This window comes from Panulirus ornatus, chromosome 4, assembly GCF_036320965.1.
Source record: "Panulirus ornatus isolate Po-2019 chromosome 4, ASM3632096v1, whole genome shotgun sequence".
Classification (NCBI taxonomy): domain Eukaryota; kingdom Metazoa; phylum Arthropoda; class Malacostraca; order Decapoda; family Palinuridae; genus Panulirus; species Panulirus ornatus.
In genome coordinates this window covers 22,486,271-22,503,060 of record NC_092227.1, presented here as the reverse complement: position 1 = coordinate 22,503,060, position 16,790 = coordinate 22,486,271, and positions in this window count along the sequence as shown.

Sequence of the window (16,790 nt, the reverse complement as noted above, 5' to 3'; positions counted from 1 at the left end):
CACTCTTCCACTTTACTCTTGAGCTTCGTTTCACTCAGATCCAAAACATCAAGATATATATATATATATATATATATATATATATATATATATATATATATATATATATATATATATATATATATATATATATATATATATATATATATATATATATATATATATATATATATATATATATATACATATATATATATATATATATTATCCCTGGGGATAGGGGAGAAAGAATACTTCCCACGTATTCCCTGCGTGTCGTAGAAGGCGACTAAAAGGGGAGGGAGCGGGGGGCTGGAAATCCTCCCCTCTCAATTTTTTTTAATTTTCCAAAAGAAGGAACAGAGAAGGGGGCCAGGTGAGGATATTCCCTCAGTGGCCCAGTTCTCTGTTCTTAACGCTACCTCGCTAACGCGGGAAATGGCGAATAGTTTGAAAAAAAAAAAATATATATATATATATATATATATATATATATATATATATATATATATATATATATATATATATATATATATATATATATATACGTATATATATATATATATACCATTCGCCATTTCCCGCGAAGTAGCGCAAGGAAACAGACGAAAGAAATGGCCCAACCCACCCCCATACACATGTATATACATACACGTCAACACACACAAATATACATACACATACATCTCAATGTACACATATATATACACACACAGACATATTCATATATACACATGCACACAGTTCACACTGTCTGCCTTTATTCATTCCCATCGCCCCCTCGTCACACATGGAATAACATTCCCCTCCCCCCCTCATGTGTGCGAGGTAGCGCTGGGAAAAGACAACAAAGGCCCCCATTTGTTCACACTCAGTCTCTAGCTGTCATGCAATCATGCCCGAAACCACAGCTCCCTGTCCACATCCAGGCCCCACACAACGTTCCATGGTTTACCCCAGACGCTTCACATGCCCTGATTCAATCCATTGACAGCACGTCGACCCCGGTATACCACATCGATCCAATTCACTCTATTCCTTGCCCGCCTTTCGCCCTCCTGCATGATCAGGCCCCGATCACACAAAATCTTTTTCACTCCATCTTTCCACCTCCAATTTGATCTCCCACTTCTCCTCGTTCCCTCCACCTCCGACACATATATCCTCTTGGTCAATCTTTCCTCACTTATTCTCTCCATGTGCCCAAAGCATTTTAAAACTCCCTCTTCTGCTCTCTCAACCACGCTCTTCTTACCCTTACATCTTTCTTAACCTTACATTACTTACTCGATCAAACCACCTCACACCACATATTGTCCTCAAACATCTCATTTCCAGCTCATCCATCCTCCTGCGCACTACTCTATCCATAGCCCACGTCTCGCATCCATACAACATTGTTGGAACCACTATTCCCTAAAACATAGCCATTTTTGCTTTCGGAGATAATGTTCTCGACTTCCACGGATTCTTCAAGGCTCCAAGGGATTTTCGCCCCCTCCCCCACCCTATGATTCACTTCCGCTCCCCTGGGGATGGGAAAGAAAGAATACTTCCCATGTATTCCCTGCGTGTCGTAGAAGGCGACTAAAAGGGAAAGGAGCGGGGACGAGGAAATCCTCCCCTCTTGTTTTTGTTTTTTTCTCAAAGAAGGAACAGAGAAGGGGGCCAGATGAGGATATTCCCTCAAAGGCCCAGTCCTCTGTTTTTAACGCTACCTCGCTAACGCGGGAAATGGCGAATAGTATGAAAGAAAAGAATATATATATGTATGTATATATATATATATATATATATATATATATATATATATATATATATATATATATATATATATATATATCTTTCTCTCTTTCAAACTATTCGCCATTTCCCGCATTAGCGAGGTAGCGTTAAGAACAGAGAACTGGGCCTTTAAGGGAAATCCTCACCTGGCCCCCTTCTCTGTTCCTTCTTTTGGAAAATCAAAAAAAAAAAAAAAATAATAATGAGAGGGGAGGGTTTCCAGACCCTCGCTCCCTCCCCTTTTAGTCGCCTTCTACGACACGCAGGGAATACGTGGGAAGTATTGTTTCTCCTCTATCCCCAGGGATAGTATATATATATATATATATATATATATATATATATATATATATATATATATATATATATATATATATATATATATATATATATATATATATATATATCCCCTCGTATGTCGTGCCAGGAAATTATCATGTGAAAATTAGCTCTTCCCTCATCCTCAGGGGGTAGGGGGAATGTACCGTTATCGTCCTGTGTCCGCAGGGGGTCGTGTGTGCGTGCTCTCTTAAGATCAAAGGTCACGCTATGATACTCAAGAGTCGCAGCCTCGTGCTCAAGGGTCGTACCCTCCTGCTCAAGGGATTCATGGTATAACATTTGTAGAATTCCATATGATAGTTACCCCACACCCTGCATAAATCCAACCACAAGCACTGTGCGATGCACGAGGCGCCTCCGTACACAGTTTAATTGGTCTTGTACAATAGTTCAGGCCAGCCCCACGAGCCTCAGGTGTATGTGGCCATTATAACAACGATCTAATTCTCTAAGATATTACAAAATGAAACATGACTTGGCGTTAAGGAAATGGGACAATTTACGGCCGCTGCAACAATGTCCGCTTATAACCAGAGGTACGTGGCTGGTTCAACGACACTTACCAGAGGTATGTGGTTGGTCATAAAGCACCAGCTATCAGTAACAACACATGCGGGGCTAGTCGTGCAACTGCTGCCATCAATAAGTAGATGTACGTGGCTGGTGATGCAACATCTACCATCAGTAACCATAGGTGGAGGGTTGGTGTTTGTATCACCTGCCGTCAGTATCCAGAGCCAGTATCATTCTATGTTATGAACTTCTGAAGAGTTCAAGGATAGTTTTTATCAACGTTTCTCCCACAGAAATTCTATTTCACCTATAACAATACAGTCACCAACATGATGAACCTTTTGATATCATGGGTTGCAATAAAACTCTTACTCATAACAAAAAATATCAGTAATCATTCCTTTTTTCTCATATTTCTCTGTTGAATAAACTCTCAGAAATTTCCATAGTTTTGACTTGGTGAGACATACAACATAGCAACAATTATTCTTAACACCCACCAGATACAAGAAACAAACATTTTCAAGCGCATTCATTTCTTCCTTATGCGCTGCTAAGAAAAAATCACCATTTTTGAGTCAATCCAGAACTATTCCTGAATACATATACAGTTTCCTGTCGTGAATATGTTAAAGTATTCACAATACTTTGCGTACCTGATACAAGCAATGTATGCGCAATCAAGGCCATCGCAGGGGAAAGAAAAAATAGTAGAAGCCAACCAGGGCTTCACAGGTGCTTGAGGACCAGACTCTTACAGGGAGAGAGGATACATAAAGAGGGAAAACAAAAGGAACTGAATTTTACAGCTTAGCTGTTCGAAGGAAGGAGGTATCATAACAATCAGTCCTAGAGTGGGCGGTCTTCTCACAGAAACTGAGGGAAGCAACTGCCAAACGCGCACCACGGGTCCAAACCTTGAGGATGGGGACACATGCCAGCAGTTGGCGAAAAGAATGGCAAAAATAACACCTGCAGAGTGGAGAGAGAGAGAGAGAGAGAGAGAGCAGAAACATGGCGGCGTATGCAAAGGAAGGTTGAAGAGAGATGACGCCAGAAGTAATGACACGGAGGGCCTATGATCCCAGTCTTGTTGATAGAGAGTTGGAGGATGAGCCACCCCAGTCGTGTGATCAGTACTCTATACTTGTACGATCAAAACCCCTGTAGATTCGAAATACCTGTTCACAGGCAAAAAATGAGGATAATTACGGCACTTATATAACACTCTTATCTCCTGGGAAGCAGACTTTGTGATGTTTATGTGAGGTTTCCATGAATGAGCGGAGGATAAAGTTATGCCCAGCCAAAAATATTCATATAATTACAGGGCTGAATTGTGATGTTGCTAGATTGAAAAGAGGAAAACGAGAGATTGTTAGATAGAGATGCTGGAAGAAATTTCGTTCTAGGACTGTTAGATTTAACACTTCGAGATTTTGCATAGGTCCAACCTGACGGAAGACATATGATTAGTGTACGAGAAAGAACGATTATCAAATGGAGAAAAGGAGGAAAATTATTTGAAGTAAAATGGTGTTGTCAGCATAAGAGTGAATAGGGTTTGAAGCAGAAGAGAGAGATCACTTACTAAGAGAAGGAAAGGATTTGGCGGTAGAACAGAGGAACAGAGTCGCCCCATCAACGACTACTGCGATGGAACAGTCAGAAAGAAGTTGATGTGTTAAAGAGTAGAGAGTGAGAAAAGATACAAAAAAGAAAACAAAGGAAGGAAATTTTAAAGCTTTGGGGATGTCGAAGTCTACGACAAAAGTTTCATCATATCATAACCCGTGACAGAGGAGTACCAGAGGTAAGTCACATAGGAGATTAGTTGATCTAGTATTAGACCAAGCAATGCAAGATCCATGTTGGTGATTCGACTTAGGGGAATAGGATTCAAAATGATTGAGAAACTGAGAGTTTAGGAGAGTTCTAAACACTTTGGAGAGCAAATTGCAGAGGTTAGAGCTGCCTCTTTCCTTAGGGATGGGCTGCACTAAGTAGGACTTCAAGCGAAAGAAAAAGTCTGGGCTTTTAAACAAAGGTGAAATAGGAAGAATTCCTATCTGAGCAATACGCCTTGTCCACGTGGAGCTGGGGGAGTATTGCAAGACCCCGCGCGAGAAGAATATAGGAAATGGGTAAGAATCATTAGAGAAAAGACGGATACGGAGGATTAGATGCTGAATTATTCAAAGCTGAGTTAGAGGAAATTAAGGTCGCTTGACCTCTGTCGTGAGTGGACGTGCTTCTTCTGAGCTCCTAGTTCACCGCTGTGATATGGAGAATGGCGCCTACTCCATAATTGAGCTGTCCTCGCTGTACCGGGGAAATCACCCGTGACTTGCTCATTAAGGAGGAAGGCAAGTTCATTTCTTGTTTGCAGAGAAACTATATCTAGAAATTGGGAAGAATAACGAGGCATTAGAGAAACTAAATGTGAAGATCATCATTTGGAAAGTGATGCAGATCATGTTACTGCAAAAACAGTCGATCTACAAAAGCGCGAACCATAGGTGACAAATAAGGCATAGAATTTAGGTTGTCTGCTGTGGACCTGACGCAAGAGAGGAACAGGGAAGGTATTACTGTGGAATAGAACATCTAGTGTTCAACTCTTAGGCAGTAGAGGTTATTTCACAGGCAACGGTGGGAAACGGGCCGATGAGGGTGCATGACAGGATGTGTCAGTTGGTGCCAACGGTTGGGAGTGAAGGAGGGCGGGGAAAAGAAAGAATAGAGCAACATGAGATCAGCGTCCAATGGAAAAGGTAGATAGCGACCAGGATGGGACAGTTCAAGTCGAGGTTTCGGACTTTGTTCACGTAGTCGGGCCCCCCCACTGCCTCTGCTGCATAAATACATACCAACATATTAGGATATTCTATGTTAACCCACGGATTATACGTAATATTTTTTTTTTTAATCAGAAACAACTGCATTTGAAGAAAATCATGATAAAGTTGGTATTTCGGAATCTTTGTACAGTGAAAGAGCAAATAAAGTAGATGGTACTGCCTTGCTCTTTGTAAAAGCTTATTTACATCCTTTGCTGAAACATGTTGTTGCTGTTGATAAAATCGACCTCATTTTTTCTATTAATCAAAGATGTTTCGACATGAAATGAGAGTAGGATTAGTTTATAGGCCTTCAGCACAGACACCAGAGATAGACGAAAGACTATGATCAGGTAACAGAAACTGGAAATGAAAACGACTTGAGCATGGAAAGAGATTTTGAAATACCGGTATTGAAGTAGGAGGAGTCCCTTTCCAGTACTGCCCTAATAATTAGTTGATAAATGTGTGTGCGACGAGAATATATCAGATTTAGTTCTAGCTTCAAATGAGGGTTTCGTCATCAATGTTGAAGTCGGAAAAATGGTTTGGTACATGTGATCATCGGCGAATTACTTTTGAGTTAACTATCAGCATATCTCGAAGTGATGACCAAAAGTACCAGAATACCAAGTACCAAATTTTAGACCTCTATTTCTTAATGATCGTGTTGCTCTTGATTAGCGAAGTTGAGATGATATTGTAAATGAATGCATTATCGACATATCTTGGAAGAGCTTCAGCAGAACGTTTCAAGCAGTGGAGGAAATATTTGTGCCAACAGTCTTTTTTTTAGTACAAAGCCAAAATAGCGAAACATTGATACAAAGAAGTAAGTGTCTCTTGTCTAAGAAAGCAGCACATAAGAAGCTTACAAAGACCAGTAACCAGTAGGTCTGTGTAAGAAACTACGAGACTTTCACGTCAAAGTAAATGTCAGTACGAAGCGTATATTACTGCAAAGAGCAATAGAAAGCAAAAGGAGCTTTGTGGGTGTGTTAGAAGCAAGATTCATCACCCAATTAATTGGTCTATCAATAGATAAAATGGTGATTTGGCTCACGACAACGAAAAAAGGGCAAAGATTTTTATATGATTTTTTCGCATCTGTATCTGTAATAGCAAATACAACTCACGTCCCGAATCCAGCTCCATTGCTGAGAGGATAACATTTTGCGACACATAGGTATAAGAGTTGAAGATATAGTATCAGAACTAAATGAAACAAAAATAGATAATACAGCAGACGCGGATAAGTTTTATCCAAGAACGAAAGAGGCTGTGGGAAGGTTCCAGAAGAATGGAAGCCTACAAATGTAACACCAACTTTTAATGACGTCTGTATTTGGTAAACTTCTGGAAATCATCACTGGGGATATGATGTGAAGCAATTCAGATGACCATCGCTTTTAAAAGACTCTCAATACGGTTTTTGAAATTGTCGTTCATCTCTGATAAATCTGCTTGATTTCTTTCATGATATAATCAATATGTATGATAAAACTAAAGAAGTTGATATCATCTATACAGATTTTCATAAAGCATTCGGTAAAGCTCCACATGAAAGCTTACTAACTAAAGTTAAGTCACATGGTATAGATGGGGTTATACTTCAATGGTTAAGATGTATGGTTATCTGGTCGTAAGCAAAAAGTTACTTTAGTGGTCAAACCTCAGAATGGTTAGATGTAACAAGTGGTGTACCACAAGGATCAGTCTCGGGACCGGCTCTTTTTCATATATTGATAATGTGCTGCATCGTTAGATGCCGAAATTCGCAGATGGAACTAAGTTGGGAAATGAATCTACAACGGAAATTGAAATTCTGCTGCTTCAACTGACCTTGACAAACTGATGGACTGAGCTTACAGGTAGCAAATGAATTTTACCATTGATAAATGAAAAGCTCTACATGTCGGTAGTAAGACTGAAAATGCTAGCTACAGTATCAATCCTATTAAAATGCAAAAGGTAAATGATGATAAAGACTTACATAATAATCTCAAGTGATCTACAGGCAAGTACACAATGCTCAGAAGCAGAAGCTATCGAATATAAGCTATGGGATATTATCCCTACTCTTTACATGACTCGTGTATGCCCAGTGTGAATATTTTTCAGTTTTGGTCACCCCACTAGAGGAAGGACATTGACAGAATGGAGAGAATACAGAGACAAGCCACTATGATGATTTCCGGACTGAAAAACAAATCCTATGAATGCCGACCAAAGTGCTTAAATCTATTTAGTTTAGAAAAGAGAAGGTTAAGAGGTGATCTGGAACAAGCATTCAGAATTATCAGATGCTTCAACAGTGACAATCTAACGACCTACGTAGAAATTAGATTCGTCTGATTTCTTTTGCAGTAATGATCACAAAATCGTGGGCACGCTCTTTACCTAGAGTGAGGCGAGATACTCCTTCTTCAATAAGGTCATTAACATATGGAATATCTATCAGATAGCGGGTTCGAGAGTTGTGCTATAGAGACGTTTAAGAATAGTCTGTAAATATATAGCATCAAATCCATGACTGATTACTTGCTCCTCCTTACCTACATTTTTCTACTTCAAGTATTTCTAATCTTGCCACACTTACCTATGATTTTCATATCACTTTCACTATCACAAACAGCTTCGAAAAGACCCCGAGGTCTGTTGCTATTTGAAGTCCTTTGTATTTCTTTGAAAGGTTGAATGACGGAAGTTGTCAGGGAAGTTGTGGTTAAGGACCAGAAAGATTTGTCTGCAGAAAAAGTTGAGTCAGCACGCCCCTGTCTAAGAACCCAAGGAAGAAGTAATCCTTTACATCCGAAGCCAAGAAAGGATCACTCATATGTGGGTCGATGAGGGCAGTTGTTGCCTTGTTTTTGTCGTTCCAGTCGGTCGGTTAATCGGTCACCTCAGTGTAGTGAGCGAGAGTAGATTTGATCAATATTTCTACCTTGGTTTTCTTCTATTCTGTTCATCGTCTGAAATTCACTGACCTTAACACTTCAGATGCTTTCTGCCAGTTCAAACACACAAAATCCACCCAGCCTTTTCTTTTTTCTGAGGTCACTCGCTCACCGAAATCTAAGAGGTTCATTACATATGAAACAGTACCGTCTTTCATTTAGAGAGTTTCTCTATTGCAAGCAGTAATGCATTTGCTTTCTGATTATCTCTTCTAGTAGTTCAAGACCACGCTCATTAGGGATAATGGTTTTACAGTTAAACACATCCTTCCGGTCTCCTTTCTTAAAGAAATCATGACGTTTGCCTCATTCTACTCCCTTGTTGCTTTACCGTTCCCCAGCGCCATCTTGAATAGCATTTCAAGTGTACGTGTGTGTGTGTGTGTGTGTGTGTGTGTGTGTGTGTGTGTGTGTGTGTGTGTGCGTATGTGATATCACTTTTTCGTACTGTAAGACGAGGGATTCTACTCTCTTGGGCCCAACGCAATTCACAAACTTCAAGTTTGTGATCAGGCCACTCCTTACTCTCCTTTCTTCTGCAGAAGACGAATTTAAACCATTTAATCTTACCCTGCAACTCAATTCCGTCACTTTTGGTATCATCTGGACCTTTTTCAGTGGTTCTTTTCGCTTCTTTAAGTGAGATGATCAAACTTGAGAGGTATACCCTAGTTTCTTTTCCACTGGAGAAATTTCCACTTACAGTTTTCGTTAATGACAGATAAGGAATGGAAGTTGGAAAAATAAATCCTACTCAGCACTACCTGCAGCTGGTGATGGAGTTTATCACTATCTACAGATGACGATTAAATTTTGGTGCCTCCCACATCTGGTTCTGCGGTGGTTCAGCACTCCTTGAAGGTGTTGTTGAGGGTTTTAGCATCACATGCAGGTGGCATATCGGGTTCAGCACCTCCCGCAGCTGATGATGAGCGGTGTTAGCACTACTTGCAACTTGTGCTGCTGGCTTAACACCACCTGCTGCTGATGGTGAATGTTCAGTGGGTCCGGCAGATGATGAGTGCAGCAACACATGCAGCTGATGCTGTGGGTTCATTGTCACATGTAGCTGGTGGTGAGGGACACTAACACCACGCACAGATAATGGTAGGGACCTCTGCAACAATAACAGCGAGTACAGAGGTGGTTCAGCACCACGAACAGCCAGGGGGGTCAGCACCATCGGCACCTGGTACTGAGCGGCATAAACGTCACCTTCATCTCTCAGTCATAAGTGTTCCAAGATTTCATAACGTTCGCATCTCTCTGCCGGCGGTAATGTCAACATTGTCCTCTCCCATCCTCCCGCTCTCCCTCGCTCGCCTCAGCTCAGCCTGGCTCGAGCAATCATCCCTGTGGCTAAGTGCTTCTGGATTTGCGTCAAGATGTTTAACTGTTGTATTTCTGTGAGTTGCGTGGCACACACTGGATTTCGTAATAGGTTGCAAGAGACCAGCTGCAGATATTGATTATTCCCCTTAGCACCAGGTGTAGATAGATGGTGCTGAACAACCAGGCTGTACATGGTGTTGAACCACCTGCGCACCAGCTGTGATTGGTGCAGAACTCCCGCACCATTATCTGTGCGTGGTGCTGGTCCCCCTGAGCACCAGCTGGTAATGAACCATCAACCATCATTAATCAGAGATACGGGGCTGGCTATGCAACTACTGCTATCAATAACCAGGGATACGTAGCTGGTGATGCATCATCTACAATCAGTAACCAGAGGTAGAGGGCTGGTGTTACATCAGCTACCTTCAGTAACCAGAGGTAGAGGGCTGGTGTTACATCAGCTACCTTCAGTAACCAGAGGTAGAGGGCTGGTGTTACATCAGCTACCTTCAGTAACCAGAGGTAGAGGGCTGGTGTTACATCAGCTACCTTCAGTAACCAGAGGTAGAGGGCTGGTGTTACTTCAGCTACCTTCAGTAACCAGAGGTAGAGGGCTGGTGTTACATCAGGTACCATAGGTAACCAGAGGTAGAGGGCTGGTGTTACATCAGCTACCTTCAGTAACCAGATGTAGAGGGCTGGTGTTACATCAAGTACCATCAGTAACCAGAGGTAGAGGGCTGGTGTTACATCATCTACCATCAGTAACCAGAGGTGCCAGTCTATGTTATGCACTTTTGAAGAGTTTAAAGAAAATTTTTATGTTTCCTCTATAAAATTTTTCCTACAACTGTAACAATAGTCACCAACACAATGAAGCTTTTCATATCCTGGTTAACAATAACACACTCACTCATAGCATGAAATATCATTAATCTCGTCCTCTTTTTCGTATTTCCCTTTTATTTAAACTCACAGCAGCTTCCATATAATTCTAACATGGGTAAACTACAAACAGAGGAACAATTCATCCGAACACTCGCCAAACAGACCACTGAAAACAAATATTTTCAAGCCCACTAATTTTTCCCTTTTACATTGTAAAAAAAATCATCAATGATTCGTCAGTCCACAGAATATTTCTGCAGGTTTGAAGGCCATTAAGAACACATGTATGCGATTCCCATAAATATATCAAGATAAGCTGCTCGTAGTGCTTGGTCTCTCAAGGCCTAGCTGTAAATGGTGTTGAGCTTCAGCACCATCAGCTGCACGTGGAACTGAAGTCTCTCAGTACCAGCTGCTAATGATGCTGAAATCCTGCATCATCAGCTGTACGTGATGCTGAACGCCCTTAGTATCTGCTGAGGTTATTGCTGACCCGCTTCCCCAAACCTGCTGCTGCAGGTACTAAATCCTCAGTACCAGCTGCGGTGGGTGCTTAAATCGCAGTTGTGGGAGGTGCTGGACCAAAGTTACCAGCTACAGGTGGTGCTGAAACCGTCGGCACCAGCTGCTGAACTCCCTCAGCACTTGCTGCGTCAGATGCTGAATCCTTAGTGCTAAGTACAGATGGCTCTGAACCCCACCTTCAGCTGTGCTTGGTACTGAGCCCCGACACCTGCAGGGGATGGTGGCCACAGATGGCACTCAAACCTCAACACCGTCTGCAAGAAGCGCAGAACCCAAAACCAGCTGCAAATAGTTCTGAAAGACAACGTAGACATCACGAGGTAGTGAACCAACAGCACCAGTTGAAGGTTGTACTGACAACTGAGCGCCAGCTGCATGTGTAGCTAAAACCAAAGCCAGAACAGTTGGTGCTTAAGGCCCACAGCATAACCTTCAAGCGATGGTTCCAGATCCAACTAAGGAGATGATAATTGCCAGCAACAACAGAAGTCACTACTTAATCCTGAATTCCAGCTGCAGATGGTATTAGCCTCTTAACACCAGCTGCTGGTATTAATGGCGAGTTCCAACTGCAGGTCATGTTGAATACTCGCCGCCATGTACTGATGGGGGTAGAGCAGTTTGCAACGACTTCCAGCTGATGCTCTCTCTCTCTCTCTCTCTCTCTCTCTCTCTCTCTCTCTCTCTCTCTCTCTCTCTCTCTCTCTCTCTCTCTCTCTCTCTCTCTCTCTCTCTCTCTCTCTCTCTCTCTCTCCGCAAATGTTTGCTGTTTCCCGCCTTAGTGAAGTAACGCCATGAACAGACGATTAACAGAGCCTCTTGCTAACTTTTCCTCTCTCTAGCTGTCTTGTATAATGCTCCGAAACCTGCACCCGTATCCAAAACCGAGCCTCAGAGATCATACCGTGGCTTGTACGTACCACTAAAAATCCCCTCCTTTGGCCTATTATCAGCATGTCGACCCATGTATACCACATCGCTCCAGTTCGCTTTTTCCCTCGCGCTCCTATCACCCTTCTGGATGTTCAAGTCATGATCACTCAAATATTCTTTCAATCCATCCTTCAACCTCGTTCTCGATCTCCGGCTCCCCTTAAGTTCCTTCTGCCTCTGACCAGTACATCCCCATCATCAATCTATACCACTCATCATATGTACACGTCCAAGCCATTTCAGGACACGCCGTTCTCCTCTCTCACATTGTATGCTTACTATCAAATCTCACTTACAGGATCAACCTTCCTCACATGACAATATTGTCCTTAAGCATTTCATAGTCAACAAATCCATCCTTTCCCGATTGTTAATTTTCGGGCCCAAGATATGTACCAATGCAGCATCATCGAGGTTACTATAGCATCAAACACATTCCATCTTTGCCCTCAGAGACAGTGACCACTCTCTCCACTCACTCTCTTTCCAACGCCATTGTTTCCTCTTTGCGAAAATATATACAAATCACCTCCCTCGCTTCCACAAGAGAGTAATTAGACACGCAACCAATCGCCTCTCTCAGCACATTTCCATGCATAATTTTCTCATTTGCACTTCTATTAATTGAACCTAATAACCTTGCTCTTATTCATATTCACTCTCAACTTTCTCCTTTCATACACTTAACCGACATATATATATATATATATATATATATATATATATATATATATATATATATATATATATTATTTGCTTTGTCACTGTCTCCCGCGTTACCGAGGTAGCGCAAGGAAACAGACAAAAGAATGGCAGAACCCACCAACATACATATGTACATACATACACGTCCACACACGCAAATATACATACCTATACATCTCAACGTATACATACATAAACAAACACAGACATATACATATATATACACATGTACATAATTCATACTGTCTGCCTTTATTCATTCCCATCGCTACCTCGCCAAACATGAAACAACAGACCCCTCCCCCTCATGTGTGCGAGGTAGCGCTAGGAAAAGACAACAAAGGCCACATTCGTTCACACTCAGTCTCTAGCTGCCATGTAATAATGCACCGAAACCACAGCTCCCTTTCCACATCCAGGCCCCGCAGAACTTTCCATGGTTTACCCCAGACGCTTCACATGCCCTGGTTCAGTCCATTTACAGAACGTTGACCCCGGTATACAATATCGTTCTGGCTCACTCTATTCCTTGCACACCTTTCACCCTCCTGCATGTTAAGGCCCCGATCACACAAAATCTTTTTCACTCCATCTTTCCACCTCCAGTTTGGTCTCCCACTTCTCCTTCCACCCACCTCTGACACATATCCTCTTGGTCAATCTTTCCTCACTCATTCTCTCCATGTGACCAAACCATTTCAAAACATGCTCTTCTGCTCTCTCAACCACACTCTTTTTATTACCACACATCCCTCTTACCCTTACATTACTTACTCGATCAAACCACCTCACACCACATATTGTCCTCAAACATCTCATTTCCAGCACATCCACCCTCCTCCGCACAACTCTATCCATAGCCCACGCCTCGCAACCGTACAACATTGTTGGAACCACTATTCCTTCAGACATACCCATTTTTGCTTTCCGAGATAATGTTCTCGACTTCCACAGATTCTTCAAGGCTCCCAGAACTTTTGCTCCCTGCCCCACCCTATGATTCACTTTCGCTTCCATGGTTCCATCCACTGCCAAATCCACTTCCAGATATCTAAAACACTTCACTTCCTCCAGATTTTCTCCATTCAAACTTACCTCCCAATTGACTTGACCCTCAACCCTACTGTACCTAATAACCTTGCTCTTCTTCATATTTACTCTCAACTTCCTTCTTTCACACACTTTACCAAACTCAGTCACCAGCTTCTGTAGTTTCTCACGTGAATCAGCCACAAGCGCTGTATCATCAGCGAACAACAACTGACTCACTTTCCAAGCTCTCTCATCCACAACTGACTGCATACTTGCCCCTCTTTCCAAAACTCTTGCATTCACCAACCTAACAACCCCATCAATATACAAATTAAACAACCATGGAGACATCACACACCCCTGCCGCAAACCTACATTCACTGAGAACCAATCACTTTCCTCTCTTCCTACACGTACACATGCCTTACATCCTCGATAAAAACTTTTCACTGCTTCTAACAAATTGCCTCCCACACCATATATTCTTAATACCTTCCACAGAGCATCTATATCATCTCTATCATATGACTTCTCCAGATCCATAGATGCTACATACAAATCCATTTGCTTTTCTAAGTGTTTCTCACATCCATTCTTCAAAGGAAACACCTGATCCACACATAATCTACCACTTCTGATACCACACTGCTCTTCCCCAATCTGATGCTATGTACATGCCTTCACCCTTTCAATCAATACTCTCCCATATAATTTACCAGGAATACTCAACAAACTTCTGTATACCTCTGTAATTTGAGCACTCACTCTTATCCCCTTTGCCTTTGTACAATGGCAGTATGCACGCATTCCGCCAATCCTCAGGCACCTCACGATGAATCATACATACATTAAATAGTCTCACCAACCAGTCAACAATACAGTCACCCCCTTTTTTAATCAATTCCACTGCAATACCATCCAAACCTGCTGCCTTGCCGGCTTTCATCTGCCGCAAAGCTTTTACTACCTCTTCTCTGTTTACCAAATCATTTTCCCTAACCCTCTCTCTTTGCACACCACCTCGACCAAAACACCCTATATCTGCCGCTCTATCATCAAACACATTCAACAAACCTTCAGAATACTCACTCCATCTCCTCACATCACCAGTACTTGTTATCACCTCCCCATTAGCCCCCTTCACTGAAGTTCCCATTTGTTCCCTTGTCTTACGCACTTTCTTTACCTCCTTCCAAAACATCTTTTTATTCTCCTTAAAATATAATGATACTCTCTCACCCCAACTCTCATTTGCCCTCTTTTTCACCTACTGCACCTTTCTCTTGACCTTCTCCCTCTTTCTTTTATACATCTCCCACTCCTTTGCATTATTTCTCTGCAAAAATCATCCAAATGCCTCTCTCTTCTCTTTCACTAATAATCTTACTTCTTCATCCCACCACTCACTACCCTTTCTAATCTGCCCACCTCCCACGCTTCTCATGCCACAAGCATCTTTTGCGCAAGCCATCACTGCTTCCCTAAATACATCCCATTCCTTCCCCACTCCCCTTACCTCCTTTGTTCTCACCTTTTTCCATTCTGTACTCAGTCTCTCCTGGTACTTCCTCATACAAGTCTCCTTCCCAAGCTCACTTACTCTCACCAATCTCTTCACCCCAACATTCTCTCTTCCTTTCTGAAAACCTCTACAAACTTTCACCTTCGCCTCCACAAGATAATGATCAGACATCCCTCCAGTTGCACCTCTCAGCACATTAACATCCATAATGTGTTTGTAAATATATATATATATATATATATATATATATATATATATATATATATATATATATATATATATATATATATATATATATATATATATATATATAAATATATATATATATATATATATATATATATATATATATATATTTTTTTTTTTTTTTTTTTTTTCATACTATTCGCTATTTCCCGCATTAGCGAGGTAGCGTTAAGAACAGAGGACTGGGCCTTTGAGGGAATATCCTCATATGGCCCCTTTCTCTGTTCCTTCTTTTGGAAAATTTAAAAAAAAAAATGAGAGGGGAGGATTTCCAGCCCCCCGCTCCCTTCCCTTTTAGTCGCCTTCTACGACATGCAGGGAATACGTGGGAAGTATTCTTTCTCCCCTATATATATTTATCTATTTATTCACTTTGCCCCGTCGCCGTCCCCCTGTGTGGCAGGCAGGAGCACTATCGCTTTGTTTTGTACTGTTTGTAATTCACTCATATTGGTTATCTTTATTGTATGTAACGGTATCGGTAGAAATTCTATTTCTAGTTTTATGTGATGTATATAGTTTCTTTTTAGAATTTGTTCAAAAGTTACCAGGAGAGAAATTCAAGTTCTCAGTATTTGCAATTAAGAGATTGAGGGGTAAAATGTGACTTTTTTGTTCAGGCTTACAGAGTGATGGTTTTCTCTGCAGGCTTTAGCAATGCGTTTTTGTGGTCACTCCTGCGTACTGAATGACTACGCCGGAAGCATTTCTCGTTTTCTGTTTTTTTCTGTCCGACCAATAAATAAATCTTTAGATGTTTTACATTAGACGGCGTCAACACTTCGATTTTCTAATAGTTTGTCTTATCTTTAATTAAGGTCTCACTGAAAGTGTTATTGTATTGGAAGGCAACATTAAAAACACTGTTTTTAGTACCTGTCACATGAGCTTAGTTAGGAGAATAGGGCAACACCAAACATTTAAACCTATCATCCTTTTTTCATAGTTTTTTTGTTGTTAGATGTATGAATTGTTTTCCTAGCTCTCCAGTAAGCCTTGTTCCCAAGCCATTTAGGATGATATAACTGCCTAACGGTTCGCCTTATATGACTGTATTCATCTATCACACTTATGGGATCATATATCCGTAATTCTCTTAGAAACATAAACACAACCACAGAAAATTTACAGAAGGATCATATCATTAAAAATAATGAGTGTAATTCTCAGCGTTGGTAGGCTTAATGT